The sequence below is a fragment of the Protopterus annectens genome, chromosome 13.part0, assembly GCF_019279795.1.
Source record: "Protopterus annectens isolate FY-2018-M chromosome 13.part0, PAN1.0, whole genome shotgun sequence".
In the NCBI taxonomy this organism is placed as follows: domain Eukaryota; kingdom Metazoa; phylum Chordata; order Ceratodontiformes; family Protopteridae; genus Protopterus; species Protopterus annectens.
This window is the reverse complement of record NC_056747.1, coordinates 929,386,160-929,393,167: the sequence shown is the minus strand read 5'-3', so window position 1 is coordinate 929,393,167 and position 7,008 is coordinate 929,386,160.

Genomic DNA, 7,008 nt, shown 5'->3' with positions numbered 1-7,008 from the left:
CTCTGCTCCAGCCTCTCCCTTGCTTTCGGAGCGGAGCCATCTGAGCTGATCGAGGTCATCCAGGCTCTCAGACCACGACTTAGAGAGTGGTGAGTAGGCTTTTAAAATCACAGGCACTAGCCCAGATGCTCCAAAGCCCGTCTCAGACGTCGGCTATTATACACCCTCCTGAGATTCCTCCTTCGACTCTCCTACAGAGTTTGGAGCCGGAGATTATTGATACCGTGACTGTTCCTGCTTCGGAGCTGATACCACACCTTTCGGCTCAGTCGTCCTCGACTCCCATCTCCTCCTGGAGACCTTCCTTGGAGGGATCCGGGCGTCTGGCTTCCTTGGTCAGTTCCGAGGGGGCGAGTGGCATCGGACCCTTGTCTGACCCCGTTCTCCCTCTCGGAGCTTCAGCCTTTGTGAGCTCAGCCCCGACATCTGCTTCGGAGCCTTCCCTTTCGGTGAGACCAGAGATTCCAGTTTCTTCAGCACGGGATCTCTCGGCCCTCCCTGGAAGGGGAGCCTTCGAGGTGATGAGGAGTGTGCTAGCCCCTGAGCTTAGTCAACAGTCTGTTCCTTTAGCTCCTCCCTCAATGGTGCCTGTAGATGCCTCTTCCCACTCTTGCTCCCAGACCCAGAGATCCATCGCCCCAGCTCTCCCCATTGGGAAGATCTTCCTCTTCCGAGGTTTCTCCTGATCCTTCAGGTGAACCCCCGCGTAAGAGGACCCGCAAGAGGAAGCATTTAGACTCCCCCCGAGTCTACAACATCATATATCGATTTAGATAAGTCTGAGGGGTCCCCAAGATCTCCCTCTGAGGATGTTTCTTTCAGACATCCTTGAACTCCTGAAACAGAGGGGGAACTGGCCCTCCATTAATCCCTCCGAGGATGAGTCAGTATCTCTGGAGGCTTTTGGATCTTGACCCTCCACCTCCTGGGTGTCTCCGCCTTTCGACCCCCTTATGGAAGTCATAGCTCGAAAGGCATGGGCATCTCCTGATTCAGTGGAACCAGTCCCTAGGAGACCTTCAAAGTTTATCATGGCCCCCGCTGAAAAGCAGTTTCTTACTAAGGGTGTCTCGGTTGATGCCATGGTGGTGGCCGCCACCAAGAAGGAACTTGCAGATCCTTCCATGCCAGTCCATCCTCCTAACAAGGAGTCTAGGACCATGGACAGGTACGGCAAGCGGATGTTTTCCTCAGCGACCTTTGCTATGCGTTCGCTGAATTATTTGTGTCACTTCACCAGACTTCAGAGACATCCTCAAAGAATTGGGTGAAGTAGTTCAGGATCCGTCAGTGGCAGGGGCTCAAGAAAAGATTGCCTCTCAGCTAGGAATACTAAATTCCATAACCAACTCCTCCATGCGGCTCATTTCTTATGCAGCCGATGGGGTGAGTAGAGCTGCAGGCACAGGAGTGGCCCTCAGACATCAGTCCTGGATGCGGCTCTGTAATTTTGCAGACCCCTTTAAGGCATCCTTCATAAACTCTCCCTTTGATGGGACAACTTTGTTTGGCCCTCAGGTGAAGGACACTGACCAGGTGCGGGCAAGACTCTCTGCTGTAGGAGTCAGTTTCTCCACCCCTTCTAGACCTTACCCCAAGGGTCAGAAGGGAGGGGAAAAATGTGGTTCTGGAAATCACAGGGAGTCACGCCTGACGCACGTGGTCAGTTTACCCCCAGAGGCAGAGGGGGTAATAAGACGCCGCCCTAGGGGCAGAGGGGGTCTGCAGAACCAGGGCTCCAGAGAGCCTCTGACAAGCCCTTCCAGCATCCCTGAGGTGTTGCCCGACTGCCCACCCTTGGAGGCAGTCGGGGGAAGATTGTCGCTGTACCCAGAAGCCTGGCTATCCCTCTCTCAAGACAAATGGGTACAGTCGATCATATCAGAGGGTTACAAGATTCCTTTCCAGGAAAGCCCCTTCCCTCAAAAAGGTTCCCTTCCAGACGTACCACCCAGTCTAAGGGAAATTGCAAAATTAGAGATGTCAAAGCTTCTAAAGAAAAGAGCCATCCAGCCAGTACCAAAAGATCAGTTAAGAGTCCGGAATCTACTAGAGGTTCTTTTTGGTCCCCAAAAAGACGGGAGACTGGAGACCAATATTAGACCCCAGCAGGCTCAACAAGTCTGTCAAAAAGACAAGGTTTCGGATGGTCACACTTCAATCGATTTTGCCTTTTCTGGGCAAAGGCAACTGGATGTGCTCCATAGACCTTCAGGATGCGTACCATCACATAAAAATCCACACACTCCAGAAGTTTTCTCCGCTTTCGGCTGGGGACCAGTCATTTTCAATTCAGAGCCCTGTCCTTTGGTCTCACTACAGCCCCCAGAGTGTTCACCAGATGCATGGCAGTGGTCACGGCTCACCTGAGACTTCAAGGATTCCAGGTGTTTCCGTATCTCGACGACTGGCTCCTCTCAGCCACCACCAGGCATCAACTTCTCCAAGCCAGAGATTACACTCTAAGTCTCTGCGGTCACTTAGGAATTTCAGTCAACTTCGAAAAGTCTTCCTTATCGCCCTGCCAATCCATTACCTTTTTAGGCGCAAATCTAGACAGTACTCTGATGTCAGCAAACCTGACACTACTCGGATGTCAGCAAACCTAACAAGTCAGAGAATCCTAGATATCCAAAACCATGTTCGGATCATCCTATCCAGCAAAAGGGTACAAGCCAGGTTGGTCCTGAAAGTGTTGGGCCTCATGGCAGCTGCCATCACACTTCTTCCTCTGGCCCGTTTTCACATGCGTCTCCTACAATGGATGTTGTTTACCCAATGGTCCTTCCAGCAGCTTCCCATGCATCACAAGATCCTGGATGTTGTTTACCCAATGGTCCTTCCAGCAGCTTCCCATGCATCACAAGATCCTGGTGACACAAACCTGCAAGAACCATCTATCCTGGTGGACTTCCTCTCCTCTAGTCCATCAGGGCAGACCATTTGTTCCCCCGGCCCCGGTAGCCACTTCGGATGCCTCCCTGATCGGGTGTGGGGGGGCATTATCAGGGCAGGATGGTTCATGGCACGTGGCAACCGTTCGAATACCACCTGCACATAAATGTCCTAGAGATGAGAGCAGTGCTTTTAACGTTGCAAGCCCTCAACGACTTTCTTCCTTTAGGGACTATTGCAGTTCACACGGACAACATGCCCGTGGTGCGGTACATCAACAAGCAGGGCGGAACCAAGTCCTACCCCTTGCGTTGAGAAGCTCTCAGACTTTGGCAATGGGTGATCTCCTCTCATCGGTTTCTGGTAGCAACGCATATCCCTGGGAAAACCAATGTAGTAGCGGACAGATTGAGCAGAGCTATACTCATGCCTCACGAGTGGTCTCAACCAATCCATAGTGGAGGAGATTTTTCAGAAGTGGGGCCGCCCATGCTGCGATCTTTTTGCTACACCTCAAAACAGCAAATGCCCAGACTTCTCTCTTCCCACTTCCGGGCCATCCCCCCAGAGACGCTCTTACCCAAGATTGGCCCCGGGGACTCCTTTATGCCTTTCCTCCCTTTCCTTTGATACCACAAGTGCTCCAGAAAGCTACAGTCTTGAGAGCCAAAATGATTCTCATTGCCCCTTACTGGCCTCGACAATTTGGTTCCCGTTCCTTCATCGCCATCTTTTGGTGCAGCCCTGGCATCTGGACCCAGTTCCAGATCTTCTAAACCACCAGTCGGGTCAACTGCACCGGTCCGTTCCTTCCCTCAACCTCACAGCTTGGTTGCTCCACTTCCTTCCTTAGCCAGGCTTCCTATGATCTCTAACCCCGTTAGAGATATCATAGTAGCTTCTCTTAAGTCCTCTACCAGGAGGATTTACTCTAGCAAGTGGAAAAACGCTTCTTTTGGGCAAAGTCTAAGAACATAGACCCCCTTTACTGCCCCTATTCAGTCAGTCTTGGATTTTCTAGCGGACATTTTTCACTCAGGTTCTTAGTCTTCCGCAGTCAAAGTTCAGTTGGCAGCAATCTCGAATTTCCATGCAGGGTTTGCAGACCACAACATTATGTCCCACAAACTTTGCAAAGCCTCTCTCAAAGGAGTGTTCCTCCTTAAACCCCCTGTTAGAGATCCTCCACCACAGTGGGACCTAAATTTAGTGCAGACATCCTTGATACTTCCCCCTTTTGAACCGGCTGTTTCATGTTCACTAAAGTTTCTTTCTTGGAAGACAATTTTTCTAGTCGCTATTACCTCGGCTAGAAGAGTGTCTGAACTTCATGCCCTCTGTGTTCGTCCCCCTTATTTGGTCTTCCACAAGGACAGAGTATCCTTGAGAACCAATCCATCCTTTTTGCCCAAGGTTGCTTCCAAGACAAATTTAAACCAATCCATTGATCTCCCTGTATTTTTTCCAAATTATTCTAACAGGGCGGAACAAAAATTGCATTACCTAGATGTTCATCGCAAACTCAGATTTTACTTGGACAGGACAAAGCAATTTAGGAAGTCCGATCAGCTCTTCCTTTCTTATGCTGAAAATAGAAAAGGTCTCCCTGTTTCTAATGCTGAAAATAGAAAAGGTCTCCCTGTTTCTAAAGTGACCTTATCCAGATGGCTATCTTCCACCATTTGACATTTATCAGCTTAGGGGCAAACAGCTGAACTCAAAACCTAAAGCTCATTCCACAAGAGGTCTAGCCACTTTACAGCTTTTCAGGCTAGGCTACCCTTAGATACTATTTGTGCAGCAGCCACTTGGGCCACTCCTCATACCTTCGTTTCTCATTACAAATTGGATTTGGCCTCCAGGGACAGGGCAAGCTTTGGTTCCACTGTTCTCAAGAGTCTGTTCCATTGAGCCACCCAGGATAGAGGTGCTAGGGACGCGGTCCCATCCAGCAAGAATGAAGGCGAGATTGACAACTTAACATTTAGAAGTTATGTACCTACCATAACGTTCCATGTTAGTAGTCTTCTCTCGCCTTCTTACGTCCCTCCCGTCCCCCTAGCCTGGACAGACCTTGATCCCCTTTTTTCTCTGGAAGATTCTTCTTCCTTGGACACCAGATAGTTCTTTGTCCTGATTACCTGGTTTCCCTTACAGCCTTTTTAGGTTAGTTTTTCCTCTTTCCTTAGTGGAAAGTTTTATAGGCAGTTTTTCCTCTAGATACCAAACGAGATCTGGGTAATTACCGCCTTGCATCATGGGATATGGGGCTGCCTCGAGCTGGTAAAAGTGACTCTCGAGCTTAGCAAGTGCCGAGTCGGAGCCGAGGATCGGCTCCGGACCCATCCAGCAAGAAAGGAGACGAGAGAAGACAACTAACATGGAACGTTATGGTAGGTACATAACTTCTAATTACACTTCACTCACGTTACCATAAAGGAAACCTACACTGCAGCTGCTGCATCTAGCTACAGAGCAGCAAATGCACCAAGCATTATAGTACAAGTATAGCGACATCTAGACATATATAGATGCAGCTAACATCAAGACTCTATGAAAGAAACATTTTGTCCATGGTTGCGGTTCTCCTTTAAATCAATGGTGTATTAGAAACAAAAGTGTAGCATTTCCACATTTTGGAAACAGTCCTGACAGCAGGTTACAGTACAGGCAGACTCCATTCTGCTTCACAGAGGAGCAATGTGGTTGTTTCAGCACCTTCACAGACATAATTTTATCCACTGACCACAATGCAACAAAAACTAGAAAATCCTCCTATCCAGCCCAATTAATAACTACAGGCAAGTCATCCCAAATCAGGGCAAATTTATTTTACTTTTCTTGATATCAAAGATCCAAAGGAGCATTTACACAAACAGCCTGCAAAACACAAGAGGAAAGGGAGAATATGTAGTTTAGTCATTTTACACAGTCTAGCAACTGGAGCAGGAGGAAGCAGGCAGCCTGCATTGGTAGAGATATAGACCTCCTTTTGAAACTCAATTCAGTGGTTTTCTCTGGAGACCAGGAATCCACGGAGGGTAACCAAAACATTCTGTCCTGTAATCAGTTTTGGCCAATGTATTCTCAGAGGAATAGCCAGAGGACTGACATGACACATCCTGGTCCAAATAAGGTGTTGGGCGCTGGCTCCCCACAGGGTGAGAGCAATCAGAGACTACTTATCCAAGAGGTTACCAAGCATTTTTGCTACAACGACCCCGATCTCTATCCTAGAAGCGGACATCTGTGTTATATGTGAAGGCATACTGTGTCTTTCTCTTTGGTCATGCATGCACCCACACATCTCAAGAATACCATGCAAATGGGCACGAACAGGGCCCAGTACAGATTCCTGGCACTGTATCCCATACACCACTTTAACATGCATCAATATTGGAGACACCAGAAGTGAAAGGATACTGGTGCTCTCTCCCACTTAAGGTGCTTAATCTGTTTGCCTGGGTGTTAATGCCTTATTCCTCTACACCATGGACCCAGGCCTCAAAGCTATCAAAGTGGAAATTACACGTGAAGTTACAGGCAAAGTTAGTGTCGGATTTCTCATGTTTTTCTCCACTACAAATGGCTGTATCAACTATAAGACCTTTCTTTTCATACAAGTTAGTAAAACTTTCATTCACACATTCCCAATTATGGCGCCTTTTGTCAAACGTTAGGTGCAAATCTTAAATATTCTGCATTCTCCAAGTCCAGAAAAATAAGTGTGTTTTTTTTTTACGGAGCTACTTGTCTACCAGAGAGGCACTTAATCAGCTTAGTAGGCAAGACATAACTTTTCAGCAATGAAAAACGAGAAGTGTTTTTTTCCCGTGTCACAGTCATGAAAATTTGACATCAAGAGCTAAAGACAGTGCTGCGTATCTTCTCCATCCTTACTTCTGTTGGCACAAGAGAAGCCACTGACTATGGAAAAAATGGAGGACCAAGTACAAGAAAATTTATACAGCGATGCATTTTTTTATTTAAGAAAATATCTCCCACAATTCCTACAGAAAAAAATGCATTACTTAAAAAACTTGACACTTAAAGGTGAAGTTAGTCTTCACGTGATGTACAATGGCATGACAATTACAGATGCACTCTTGTAAC